Genomic DNA, 13356 nt, shown 5'->3' with positions numbered 1-13356 from the left:
AGATGGTCAGGGTGGTGGGTTGTCTGGAAGGAGGACTTGAGGAGGATCCCACTGGGAGGAGGGGAAGACAGCACTTCAGAAGCAGTCAGAGCCTGGGAGGAGTATAGGGAGTACAGGTTGTGGCAGGGAAAGCAGGGTGTTTGTGGGTCCTTGGAGGGTCCTAGGAAGGTGAGGATAACACCTCCAGAGCCACTTCCCACTCAGGCTGAGGATTGACTCTAGAGGGGAGCTTAGGAGGCCACCTGAAGAGCAGGGATAGGGGTACGGTACCTGCTCCCCTTAGCCCAAGACACCTGAGTGTGTGCCAGTCAGGGTAGGGGTGGGCTGGGCTGCTTCTCAACTCTGAGGGCAGAATCTAATGGGGTTTCTCTGGAACAGTTTTTTAGTATTCATGTAGTGACACAATCTCACCCACATCTGCTTATCACCCCAAGTCCTGTCATATAACTGTCTCCTGCTCTGTGTATAAAGAATGTTTCAGATAGGAGTAATTTAGGGAATTTAAGGACAACTGGAGGACTCCCCTGGAGATGATTAAACCCTTCATGCCCATCTGTTGTGTGGGCTCAGTGCTCCATGGAGAACTTTGGGACAGTGGTTAGCCTCATTAAAGGTTTTAGGGAAAATGCAACCTGTAAAGGGGCAAGAGGCATGATGGATCAGGAGGGGCAGGGGCATAGTAGGTTGAGGGTGGGGAATGGAGCTTGCCAAGTTTGAGATCAGATTTCCCTTAGTGTGGGCACCTGGTGGTCTGAGCCTGAAGAAGACTGATTTCTATTTCAGAGACCCAGGACTAGAGAAATGTTGGGGAGATGCTCACCACAGGGGCTGGGGAATGGAATGAGATGGTTTTCCAAGGGTGGACACATGGCTGATGGAAGCTTTACCTGTTTTACTCTTCCACAATTATTAGGCATATTTTATTATTCTCACCATATAAGTGATGAAACCTAGACTTGAACCTAGTTCTAGAATTTGAACTCAAGTCCTTGGCTCCTGTGCTCTTGCTGTTTCTACCACACTACTGGGCAGAAGGTCTTACTCTGTTATGTGTCTGCCTCAGTTCAGGCCTGGGGGTAGGAGGTGTAGGACTGGTATGGCAGATAGATGCTCTAAAGTGTTTGGTGTATGAAGGAATGTATTGTATCCGCAGTTCTGCTTTGGTGGTTGGGCCCAAGTCCTAGAGACTCTGTGGCAGGAAGGGGAATGTAGCAAAGGGATTCCAGTGTGGGCCAGAAAGCTGGAAATAGGTTTCCTGTGTAATTTCATGCTTTTCCTGGGCATTCTAGTTCTCTAGAATCTAGAGGTCTGGGCACTGGATCCTTAAAAGAAGGAATAGAGTGGCATGTATGTGTGCAAGGTGTGTCTGATGAGTGCATGAAAGTATATAATTACGGGAGTGCATGCCTGTCTGTAAATAAGAGTTTGTATGTGTCTTTGTGTTGCACACATGTGAGAATGTTTGTGATGTGTGGGTGTGTATTTGTGTGTATTTTGAGAATATGTGTTTGTATGAGTGTGAGCATATGAGTGTGTGTTGCAGACTAGGAGTCTGGAGTTCTTTCTTGTCTAGTAAGAGAGTGGACACAGAATTAAATACGAGAGAAGCTAATGTCCAGGAGGAGACAAGAGCCCCAAACAGGGGTTTTGTCTCCATATTTATTGATCTCCAATGATCTTAAACATGTGGAGAATGTGAAGAAAAACAATCATACTAATTATTAACTTGTGCAAGAAGCAAAGGGTCTGGGGATCAGGTGGAGTTTGTGATTGAAGTACATTTGTATATTGGTATCAAAAGGAAAGTAACTTCCTGCAGGTGATATAACAAGTTACTCATGATCCGATTACAATAGCTCCTTAGCTGACCTTGGGGACTTTTGCCCCGTGGTTTCGGTTTTCTGCCTTAAGCTTTTTCTAACCCATTTGTGTAAGTAGAACTTATTTCCCCATAGTTCCCCTTTTTTGTTTTTCTTCATTTTCTTAAGTTTACATGCAAGGACTGTCATGATGAGCTCCTGATCCATTTTTGCTATCAAGTGGTTTGGAGGGTGATTCTGCAAAAGCATAAAAAGAGACATAGTAAAAGTATTCTGCTTCCCAGAGTTATAATGGAGGATTAGTGCCTTTTGTCTTTTTCCTATAAATTCAACAGAACCTCAGGTGCTTTGAAGCATGCCAATATTTGTGTATAGAAGTTTGGCTTATTAGCTTTTTGTTAGTGTTGGCCATAACTTGGTTAAGTACATGGGCAATTTGATAGTGTGGTGAAGACTTATTCCAGTAACAGTAGCAGAGTCTATAATGCTTACTGCAACTAGGATCACAACGATTAAGAGGCTTATGAATCACCTTTGCCTGTTTAATGAATACCAGTGATGGAGATCATGGCCATCAGATGCAAATTGTGGATATATGCAATACCATTGTGTTTTAAGAGGATGCTGGCCTTGTTAGACAGGTGTTTAAGCCTTCCCCATGTTATATCAGGGGCAAGGACTTGAGTTTGTGGAATGGTTTCAGAATGAGGAGTCAATGAATAGGCTTCTTCCATCTTGAAAGAACGGGGTGGTGGTTGCTCATTCAGAGTCATTCTCTGGAAGTCCTGGTTTATTGAAAGATATCCTGGGGGGTCTCCACTCCATAGAGGCTCAAGATCTGAAAGAACACAAGCATATCCTCTACCCCAGGTGAGTTTAGTGGGTCCAATCCATGTGGGTGCCCCTTTGGGGGTTTTGTATAGCACTATAGGATGAGAGGGTTTATCTAATTTAGAAGAATGTTGCTCAGCTGCAGTTAGTCCTTGAGGGTCAAGATTTAAAATGTTAAGAGTGATCGTAGTGCAATCAAGGAGAAGTTGAGGTTGTAATGTAGACAGCCATGGGTAATTCCCCCCCTTTTTTTTTTTTTTTAAGGTATTAAGTTGACTATGTGCTCATCCTACAACTGCTTGGCTTTGCATATTATAAGGAGTTTAATTTTGTCTTCCATTTACCTCTGCCTTTGTATCCCACATCATCCCCCCCACCCCCACCCCCCGCCCCGAGCAATTTTGACTATTAAAGTCTTTAAGATTGCTGAGAGTGGATGATCTTCTCTTCTGTAACTTCTTCCTGATGAATAGGGGCATAGAGATGCTGCTACCTATGGGTCAACATTGCTCAGTTGGGGTAGGTATAGGGGAGTTATGAAAGAGAAAGATAGAGTTGAGGGCAACCAGAGCCTTCTTGAGAAGGAAGGATTGTCTGTGTACCAGAAGTTATAGCAGTGAAGTCTTCCAACAAGAGTCACAGAACTATGACAGAAAGACTAAAAAATGGACATGATTAAAGATCTAATATAATTGATAAGTCAATTCAATTATTTCTGTGACACATAGCACTTAAACAATTAGAGTATCAAGTGATTACCTTGTACCAAAAAATATTAAAAGTAGGAGTTGCATATAATCTCTAGAATAGTTATAGCATTTACTCAAATGTAACCTAAGGATTATTATATGTTTGACAGTGCTTCCAGAGTAACTTAGCATACCAAAGAAGCCTAATTGGTCAAAAGGCTTAATTTACAAATTAAATCTTGGGAAATTCATTTAAAAAATTCTCAGAAAGTTATAAAGCACAAAGCATGTTTACCATCAGACCCAAATATCCTTAGTTTCTCTGCAATAAGAAGCCAAAAGCAGATAAGCCTTGTTTAGTAATCAATCCTTTCACATCCCATTCTAATTAGAAAAGGTGTAGATGTACAATGAATTCAATCCCAATTTATCATGCAAGAAAAACTTTTTAGGTTACCGAAGTCTTTGATAGCTATTGTAACAATTACCCGTGAAAACTAGGAGACAAAGTCAACCATTACATTAAGTCATAACATGAGCTTAATTGACCTTTGATAGACATGTCTATCAAACAACAAACTTACATTTGAGTCCATCTAAGACAATTTGTTCCCCATGGTTAATTTTTACCTGGAACACTGTGGGAAGTCTGAAGTGGGTGGTCTTTGCTCCTTGACATCTCGGAGACAATATTTAAGGGTTGGAAAAAGGTTTCTATAGCTAATAATATGGCTCGTAGTTCTAAATGTTAGGTAGCGACTGGTCCAGTGTATAATATATGTTTCCAGTTTTTTCCAGTTTTACAAACACAAGAAACCTGGTGAGCTTTACCCGAGGCATCTGTAAACACTGTAAGGGCATTCTTAATAGGTTGTAGCATTGGGGTAAGGATGTCCTCAGAGGGAATCTTTTGATTCTTTAAAAGGTTAGATTTTTTCCAATGACAAAGGAGATAGTCAGCGTTCTCTGGATGTAGGGATGCCAAAGGTGCTGGCTGACAATAAGGAGGCTTAAGTTCCTTGGAAAAATTTTTATTTACTTTGGGTGGGTCTATATCTTCACAAACATTATTCGCACTCAGGGGGAGAATGACCGTAGGGACAATAGACCATGTAAGAATGACCTCAGGTGGAACATTGGTGCCTTCCATATGGCATGATTTTATTGTTTTACCTATTCGTTCCCAGATGTCTAGGTCAAAGTTTCCTTGCTCAGAAAATCAAGAGGAGTGTTGCTGGATAATCATTAATAATTTAAGGAGTGGTATATGAGTGTACTGTTCTGTCCTGGGGATAGGGAGTCTCCCATAAATTCTCTCAAAAGTTCCACAGCAGCAAATATTAATATAGTTTCACTTTTCTCTTACCTCGTCTGGAGAGATTAAAGTCCCATGCACTTTTTCTTTTATAGCTCTAGTCATTCCGTGGCATTCTGCAGTCCTTGAGTACACATTACTTTATAGCCACATTGACCTCTTGTCACATAGGCTTTTCTTCTCATCACGTCGGGGTCCCCATCTGTCACAGACTACGAGTCTGGAGTTCTCTGTTGTCCAGCAAGAGAGCGTGGATGCAGACTTGAATACAAGAGAGGCTAATGTCCTGGTTGAGACAAGAGCCCTGAACAGGGATTTTGTCTCTGTACTTATTGAGTGCTCAAGATCTTACACCTGTGGTGAACATGAAGCAAACAATCAGATAGTAATCATTAACTTGTGTGTGCAAGAAGCAAAGGGTCTGGGGGGCAAGTGGAGTTTGCGATCAAAGTACATTAGTATATTGGCATCAGATGGAAAGTAATTTCCTGCAGGTGATAAAACAAGTTACTTGTGATCCCATTACAATATCTTTCTAAGTAACATTGTGTGCTTGTGCCCCATGGTGGCAGCTTTCTGCCCTAAGCTTTTTTCTAACCCATTTGTGTAGGCAGAACCTATTTTCCCACACATGTGTATATGTGTGTCCTGTCCAAGGAGAGCCTGAAGACTCATAGCCGAAGATGTCTTTGATTTGTGCACATTTGTAGCAGGATTCAGGCTGTGTTATGGGGTGGGGTGAGTTGGGAGGACAGAATAGAAAGGCTGTCTGTGCTTGGGGTGTGGGGGTTGGGTGGCCTGAGCAGTGGGTGTCTCTGCCCTGCCAGACACAGGGGGATGCCATCTGGGTCCTGGGTCTGAGGCTGGGTGGAGACTTGGTCCTAAGGCCTTCAGTCAGGGCTTGCGTTGGAAGACCTTGGATGTCCTGCTCTGAACAGGGAGGGCCAGACAGTGGAGGGTTCAGGCCTACTGTGTCCCCCAACTCCACCCCCATCAGGATTTGGGAAAGATTTAACCAGGCTGCAGTTCCTAACTCTAGGCTCCACCCATTCTGCCCGAGGCCTTAGAGTCCCCAGAAGTCTTTGTGTGCCACCTCCTGAGGCTGGGATGACTACAATCACAGTGAAAACTTTTGTCTCTGTCAGTACTAGCCAGACAGGCCCAAAACATGTCTTTGTCTCTTGGAGGCCTCTGGTAAGGCCATTCCTACATTCCTAGTGAATTTCACACAAGCTGAGGTTCTTCAGACCCCTTATGCTGGGAAGTTCTACTGAGTCTTTGTGTCTATAAGACCAGGTTGAGTTTGTGAAATGGAGCCCAGCACCCTGCCCCCAAATTATGGAAGTGGTCTCTTTGTAAGGGACATGGATCCAGAGTGTAGGGACGCTGAGAGGATGTGGGGATAAGTCTAGTGGTTCGTGGATGGGTCAGACGTTTCCTGGGCAGGAAGACCATGATCAACAGGGCAGATTGAGATAACGGAGTTCAGAAACCACTGGTTTCCCCTCTGTTTCCCCTCTGTTTTTCCTGTTACTCCAAGCTTTGCTGTGTCAAACAGGGACAAAGTTAGAATTTTAGAATTGGAAAGTGTTTCCCTGTCTGCAGCTTTGAGGAGCCTCTGGGAAAACAGGACAAAGAGCAAATGATGAATGAAGAGACATTGCTCTTCCAGCTCAGGAAGTAGGGGGAGAGGGTCAGGGGCTGTGGGACTCTGAAGGGCAGAGGGGTGTAAGTGCTGAGGGTGACGGTGTGCAGTGCATGGTGTTTGTGGTGTACGTGTCTGTGCTCTGTGGTTAACAGTCCTGTGTGTACCGTCATGTATGTGAACATGTATCACATGGGGAAGGGTGCAGCTCTGATGGGTTTTGTAAACCACGGTTTGTGAGCAGGCTTCCCACTGGGGCCTATGAAGTGTGCTTTTCTTTAGGTGCAACAGTCAGAACAGATGGGAAGACCCCTGGAATGAGAAGCAAGAAAATGTGGTTCCATTTCTGGCTCTAGGTATCAGCTGAGACCCTGTGAAGTGTCACCTCCATGCTGGGATGTCCCCTGCTGTATGAAAAACCACACAGCCCTTCTGGGCCAGCAGCCCCAGTTCTGGGACCAGAAAAGGGAAGGGGGCTGCAGTGGGTGATGGCATTTCAGGGGTCAAAGAAAATGAGGAATGCCATGGGCAAAGGCTGTACAGGGGTTCCAGAATTGGGAAATTCATGGGTTCCTGCTGGAGCCAAAGACTCCCCCAGTCTGGGCAGCCCAGCCTTATCTCAGCACTCTGGGTCCTGGTTGGCTCTACAAGGGGAGCTATTCTCTGCTGCCCTCTTGTGGCCTCTGAGCCCTTTGCAGGTTGCTGCTGAGAATGTTCCTCTCAAGTTCCCAGGGGAAGTACAGCACCCCTTACCCTCTGGTACAAATTGCCTACAAGAGGAGAAGAGATGTTTGGCAGTCTAATCACATCTTTTCCCCATATCTCCTGGTTTCTGGAGGCACTCATGACCTCCTTAAGGCTGGAAAAGTCTTCCTGAGATCTATCTCTTTTTGCCATTGTCTGAGGTTTTAAGTTCTGCTTTTGGGGATGTGCTATGGAGACAAGGGACTGAGATCAAGATATTGAGCAGTGAGAGCAACTTCTGTCCTCCTTAGGATCCATCTAAAACCTCAGCTCTCAGGGTCTTCGGGAGTTTTCAAGGAAAGATGGCAGGGGTAGTGACATTCCTGGAGAAAATGGGTCTGGAGCAGACCAGAGATTATGTGTGTAGGTTTCCATGAATTTGCACCTGAGCTCAGTCCCTCAGCCTCAGCAGGGAGATGGGTTTGCAGGAGCCAGGAGGCATGAGACAGGGATGCTGGAGGGAGATGTCACATTTGACAGATGCTGACGAGACTCCTTATCTGCTAGCTCTGGAATCTCCTCCCACCCACTACACTGCCCTTAACCCTCCCCTTCTAGTGCTCAGTGCTAATTAGTGACTGTTTGTCTTGGGGGAGACATCCAGGGGGCCAAGTTGCATTGGATGGGTAAGGGGGAGAGGTGGAGGGAGGGACACCAGGTAAATGATGGAGGAGGAGCTGTTGGAATGACTGGAATTTGAGCTCAGGTCCCATGATCACTAGGGTGCTTGGAAGGTTTGGCAGGAAATTGTCCTGGCTGCTGATACTGACTTGCTGGGGGTGAGTGAGTGGGGGTGGGTGTGCGATTGATTATTGAAAGGGATTGATATCTACTGATTTAGACATTTATTTTGGGGTACCCACTGAACAATGAGCAAATAACTTTATTGATAGCTTCCTACGTACAAGAAGAGTTACAGGTGCCATGAAGAGACAAAAGGGGAACACGCATATTTTCTGTTCCCCTTCCCATATTTGAAGACCTGCCACACGTCTTCCCTTGACCGGTAGAACCAAGGTGACCTCTCTGAGGGGTTCAAAGAGCCGCTGGGCAGTTCTTACCCAGGATGCAGAGGCAAAGCTCTCAGTCTTTCTGTTCTGCACACCCTGCAAAGACCTTCTGTGAGCCTCCTGTCTCACCTCACTCCTCTTCTCACAGAATTCTCCAGACTCATAGATACCTGGCAGAGGGGGACCTTGAGTGCATTTCCAGAATTTCCAGTGATCCCACTTGATAAAGTGGGGAGGGGCAGGGCAGCCTCAATCCCTCACTGGAACCTGGAATCCAATAAGCAGACAACTGCTCCTTTCACCTTGTAAGAGTGTGTGTGTGTCTGTGTGTGTGTGTGTGTGTGTGTGTGTGCGTGCCACCTCCTTCAATCCTTCCCAATTCCACCTCACCCCCCTTCTCTGCACTCTTTGAGGCTGACTCCTGCTCCCCCTCTCTGAGCACTGCCTCTATCCGTGGGTTCCTCGATTTGCCTCAGTTCCACATTCACTCTGCAGGTTCTCTCCCTTGCTCAGACTTTTCATACTTCCTCCTGGACTGAATCTTTCTGAGCCCAGGCCATCACTACCTCTCACTCCCTGGTGTCCTAGATTCTGTAACCTGGTTCTTCTGTGTCATTATCTTCTGCTCTGTCTACACCTTGCTTGGCCTCTCCTTGCAGGTCCTCCTTCCCCACTCTCAGGTGCTGCCTGAAGCTGTAGTCACCTCCCAGTGTGAGTCCTGGTCCTCAGTGTACTTCTGCTGGGGTGCTCTCTCCCACTGACCCTTCTCCTGCTGGATTTCAGGTGTGGTTCCTGGGCTTTGCCCCTGCCGCTTCCATGGGGGCTCTTCTGCCCGCTCAGAGTTCCAGTTTGGCCTGTGTCCAAAGGATATCCTTTTATCCAAAGGATACAAAAATGCTGATTCGGGGGCACATGCACCCCACTGTTTATTGCAGCGCTATTGACAATAGCCAAATTAGGTAACATCCGTAATGTCCACCAACTGATGAATGGATAAGGAAGATATATATATATATATATATATATATATATATATACACACACACACACACACACACACACACACACACACCACATATACACACACACATGCATACATACATACATACATACATACATACATCATACATACTGGAATACTACTCAGTGATGAAAGAATGAAATCTTGCCATTTGCAACTCTATGCATGGAACTACATGGAAGGAATTATGCTAAATGTAATAAGTCAGTCAGAGAAAGACAGCATATGATTTCACTCGTGTAGAATTTGAGAGACACAACAGATAAACATAGAGGAAGGGAAGGAAAAAATAAGATACAAACAGAGAGGGAGGAAAACTAGAAGAGACTTTTAAATACAGAAAACAAACTGGGGGGGTGATGTGGTAGGGTGATGGGCATTAAGGGGGGCACTTTCGGGGATGACACTGAGTATCATATATAAGTGATGAATCGCTGATGAATCCTTTATCCTGAAGCCAAGACTACACTGTATATTAATTAACTTGAATTTAAACAACGGCAAAAAATAAATGTACTAGGCACTTTCAACCTTCCTCCTCCTCATCTTTGTCATCTTCTCAGCTGATGCTCTCTATAACTGCTGCACACATCAGTCTTCTGTCTCCCAAGCACATTGCAACCCAGCTTCTAAACCTGGCATTTCCTTCCTTCTGATCTTGCTTGGTATTCTCAATCTCTGTTTGCATCCTCCTCCATAGGTCCCTAGGCACTGGAAGGTTCTGTATACACTCTATTAGACTATGTGCTTCCCCCTACCCCTCAGGTTTCTTGTCTTAGGTGTCTCTCTTCTCACATCCCAGATAAGGGCCCTGTCTTCTCCTCACTTGGGATGCTTTTCATCCCCGTGGGCTGAATTTACAGAGTGAGTCCAGAGAATGGACACTGAGAGGGGCAGAGAGGTTGAAATCCAACAGCAGAGGTAGGCCTTGGGGGATAGGACAGCAAACTAGGCTTCTGCGTTTGGGGCTCTTACATAGGCTGTGTAATTCTTAAGAATGTTTGTGTTGACTGGAGGAAGGAAGCAATCATCTCCCTCCTGGAGCTTAGGCTTAGAGGAGAATTAATTTCCTAAAGTTCAGAGAGACTATGTTTTGTTGCCTGATGTAGGACACATTATGTGGAGGCCAATCCCATGGGGAAAGAAATAGCAGTCAAGAGAGAGCTTTCTTTTTTTTTTTTTTTTTAATTTTTTAACAATTATTTATTTTTGAGAGCCAGAGCATGGGCAGGAGAGGGGCAGAAAGAGAGGGAGGGAGACACAGAATCCAAAGCAGGCTCCAGGCTCTGAACCGTCAGCATAGAGCCCTACATGGGGTTCAAACTCACGAACCACAAGATCATGACCTGAACCAAAGTCAGACGTCCAACCAACTGAGACACCCAGGAGCCCCAACAGGGAGATTTCTTTATCCTGTTTGGTGTGTGTGTGTGTGTGTGTGTGTGTGTGTGTGTGTATTTCTCTGGTTCTAGCACTCACCAACTCTGCTCTATGGAAATCCTTTCAAAGTGTATTCTAAATTTCTTTTGCTAAAATTAACCCTGTCTCTGGTAGAGGCGGTTTCTGAAGACAGGGTCTGGTCCTATGTGTTTCATAAATGATCTGTGTATATTTCTCTGGTTCTAGCACTACCAACTCTGCTCTATGGAAATCCTACAAAGTGCATTCTAAATTTCTTTTGCTAAAATTAACCCCATCTCTAGTAGAGGCAGTTTCTGAAGTACAGGATCTGGTCTGTGTGTTTCATAAACGATGTGTGTCCATGGAGGTGGGGAAGAGTAAAGGGTAGAACTTGGAGAATAAACGTAATTACCCAGTTCCTGGCTTTAATTACATGGAAGCCCTGGACATCCTGAACTTTATTAAACTTTTAAATGTCCATAGGGGTTGGATGGACCTGGTGGGTTTTGCTCCCTAGACTTCTCTGAGGATTTTTCTGGAAGGTTTCCTCTCTACTCTCCCTCCTGCTGCTAAAGAAACTCTTTCACCTCTGGCCAGACATCTGGCCTCTAGGACCTTCAAATGTAGCAGGCAGGGATGGGGGTGGGGAGAATAATTTCCCTTTAGATTGCTTGAGTTAATGTTCTTAGGGTCTCCACTGTCCCTGGGAGGAGCTGGGGGAGATAGTCTTTGCAGAGCCCCAGGAAAGCCTGGGGAAAAAGACAGGGACCAGTGTTAGATCTTTATACTTTTGCCTAGTTGCTTCTTCACTGGTCCCTTGAAACCCAGATTCAAGCATGTACACATGTCTGAAGGTTTCTGTTCTTTGCCTCAGTTTCTCCTTTTGTAGGTTGCATATATAGATTTGTGGGGTCTTTTAGTTCAGAGCTGCTTGAAGGCATTGATGGAGACTGCTCAGAAGGTGTCTACATTGTTGACCCCCATGAATGGACAGTCTCTAATATCTTATTTTGCTTATATTTTGCATGGTGCTTATTTAGCTCTCAATGCAGACATAGTCCTGGTCCTTACCCTCTTCTCCTTCTTCCCCACGTGATCCCTAACCAGTGTGTCCCTGCAGCACTTTCTCCAGAGCCTGTCAGCCTCCCTTGCCTGCCTGCCTGCCTTTGTTTCTCTTCTCCTTGGCCCCCACTCTCCCTTGCACTGGTTGTGATGGGCTGCATTGACTGTGAAAGATTTAGCACTGGGCTCAGGAGTCTTTTGTTTATAGCATTTTGGGGGCAAGGGTAGGGGAGGCAGTTTTTATATCCATGTAGGGGTTTCTGGGATCGCCAGTTTGGCACTGGGAGAGAGCCCAGGGCAGCAATGGCAGCAGCTTCACCCTGTCAGCTTTCTGGGCACATCCTCTACCCAGCAGCGCCTGAGAGGGGACGAGCTCAGCAGGGAGCAGGTGAGATGGAAGAGGGTCCTAAAGCAAATATATGTACCCCTCCCTGGCCTAGCTCCCTCCTCCTGTTCTGCACTTACCTCCTTCTCTCTCTTTGTCTTACTCCCTTCCCACTCCTCACCACAGCCCTGTCTTCTTCCTTCCTACTTTCCTCCTTTACCTTCATCTCTGTGAGTCAGATCTGTTTGTCTGTGGGCCTGTCTCTCTGACTGCCAATACTTTTTTGTCTCTGATTTTCCAGGACTGGTTCTGGCTGTCCTGGCTGGTTCCAGTGTGGTTCTGGCTGTCTCCCTCCCTGCTTCCCTCCCTCAGTCTCTGAGGGTGTCTCTTCCCATCATATATATCTTTGTGAGTTTCATCCTGCGTGCCTTTTAGTTTCTCTCACACATCTCCTCCCATCTGTCTCCTTTTGCTGCCTCTCCATCCTTGTTCCTTCTCTTGCTCTCCCTTCCATCTCTCTTCCTTGCTTCTCTTATCTGTGTCTTCCAGCCTCTTCTTCTTTCTCTGACTCACACCCCTGCCTCCTCACCTCTTCCCTCCTCCCACTCTTCAAGGTTCAGACACTTCATGTGAAATCACCTGCATGGGCTCCACTTTCCAGGTCCCCACATTGTGTCCCCTCCTCCAGGAGAGACTTATGGCCCCAACTCTGTATCCTCTGATTCCAACCCCCCCTCCCAGTCTTGGTCACTTCTTTTCCTTTCTTCTTCTTTTTTTGACTTAAAATATTGTAATGGGGTCCACAAAAAAGGAGGGAGTGAAGGGTGGGGAACATGCAGGGGACACAGGAACACAATGACATGGCAGGGCCACAGCTTCTGTCCTGTGGGAGGGGGATGGGAAGAAAAGGCCAAGGCTGGAGCTAGGGGTCAAGTGGGATGGAGACACTGTGACTGTATTTCTCTACTTACGGGAAGCACCTATCATCCCTAGAGAACCCCAGTTTACCCTGTACCCTACAATCTATCTCTTGTCCTGCCTCTGGCCCTAGTGGTTCCTTGTTTTGCTCCCCTTGATGTGTTTTGCCCTGATAGTTATTCTAGTAGAATGATATTAGGTCCTGTCCCCAAACAACCCACCTTATGAACTGATTACAGTTACCTTTCCTGCTTCTGCCCCGTCTCCAGTCTCACATTTTGTAGTCTCTGGGACAGGATCTTTCGTTTACCTCCTTCTCCTCCTCCCTCCCCCTTAAAAGAATAAAAGCACTACCTCCTCAGGGAGAAGCAGTAGACAGTAGTAGCAGTGGAAGGGGGAGAGGAAGGACCATCAAGGAGAGGTTCACTAATCCCTGGAAAGGCAGGCCAGGGGGAAGGTACAGGGAAGAGCGGGGGTGAGGGCAGTGGCTGCTCCTGTCCTCTGCCACCCCTGCCCACTGTCCAGGGGCTTTACCACAACCGAGGGGACAGGTTTTGTGGGGTCACGTCCGATAG

The 13356-nt window shown here is 46.1% G+C and overlaps 2 pseudogenes across 6 annotated transcripts in view; both read left to right on the top strand.

Moving 5' to 3' along the window:
* Positions 1–13356, top strand: part of LOC132677337 (cationic amino acid transporter 3 pseudogene) — a 184994-nt pseudogene that overhangs the window by 35045 nt on the left and 136593 nt on the right. The window lies entirely within an intron of this gene.
* LOC132677836 (cationic amino acid transporter 3 pseudogene) overlaps positions 1–13356 on the top strand; it is a 125199-nt pseudogene that overhangs the window by 35078 nt on the left and 76765 nt on the right. The gene's annotated exons all lie outside the window — the stretch shown is intronic.

Source organism: Panthera onca, chromosome B4, assembly GCF_046562875.1.
Source record: "Panthera onca isolate mPanOnc1 chromosome B4, mPanOnc1 haplotype 2, whole genome shotgun sequence".
NCBI classification, from domain to species: Eukaryota; Metazoa; Chordata; class Mammalia; order Carnivora; family Felidae; genus Panthera; species Panthera onca.
Note: the sequence above shows the minus strand (reverse complement) of the source record. Positions and strands in the feature narration are given on the sequence as shown.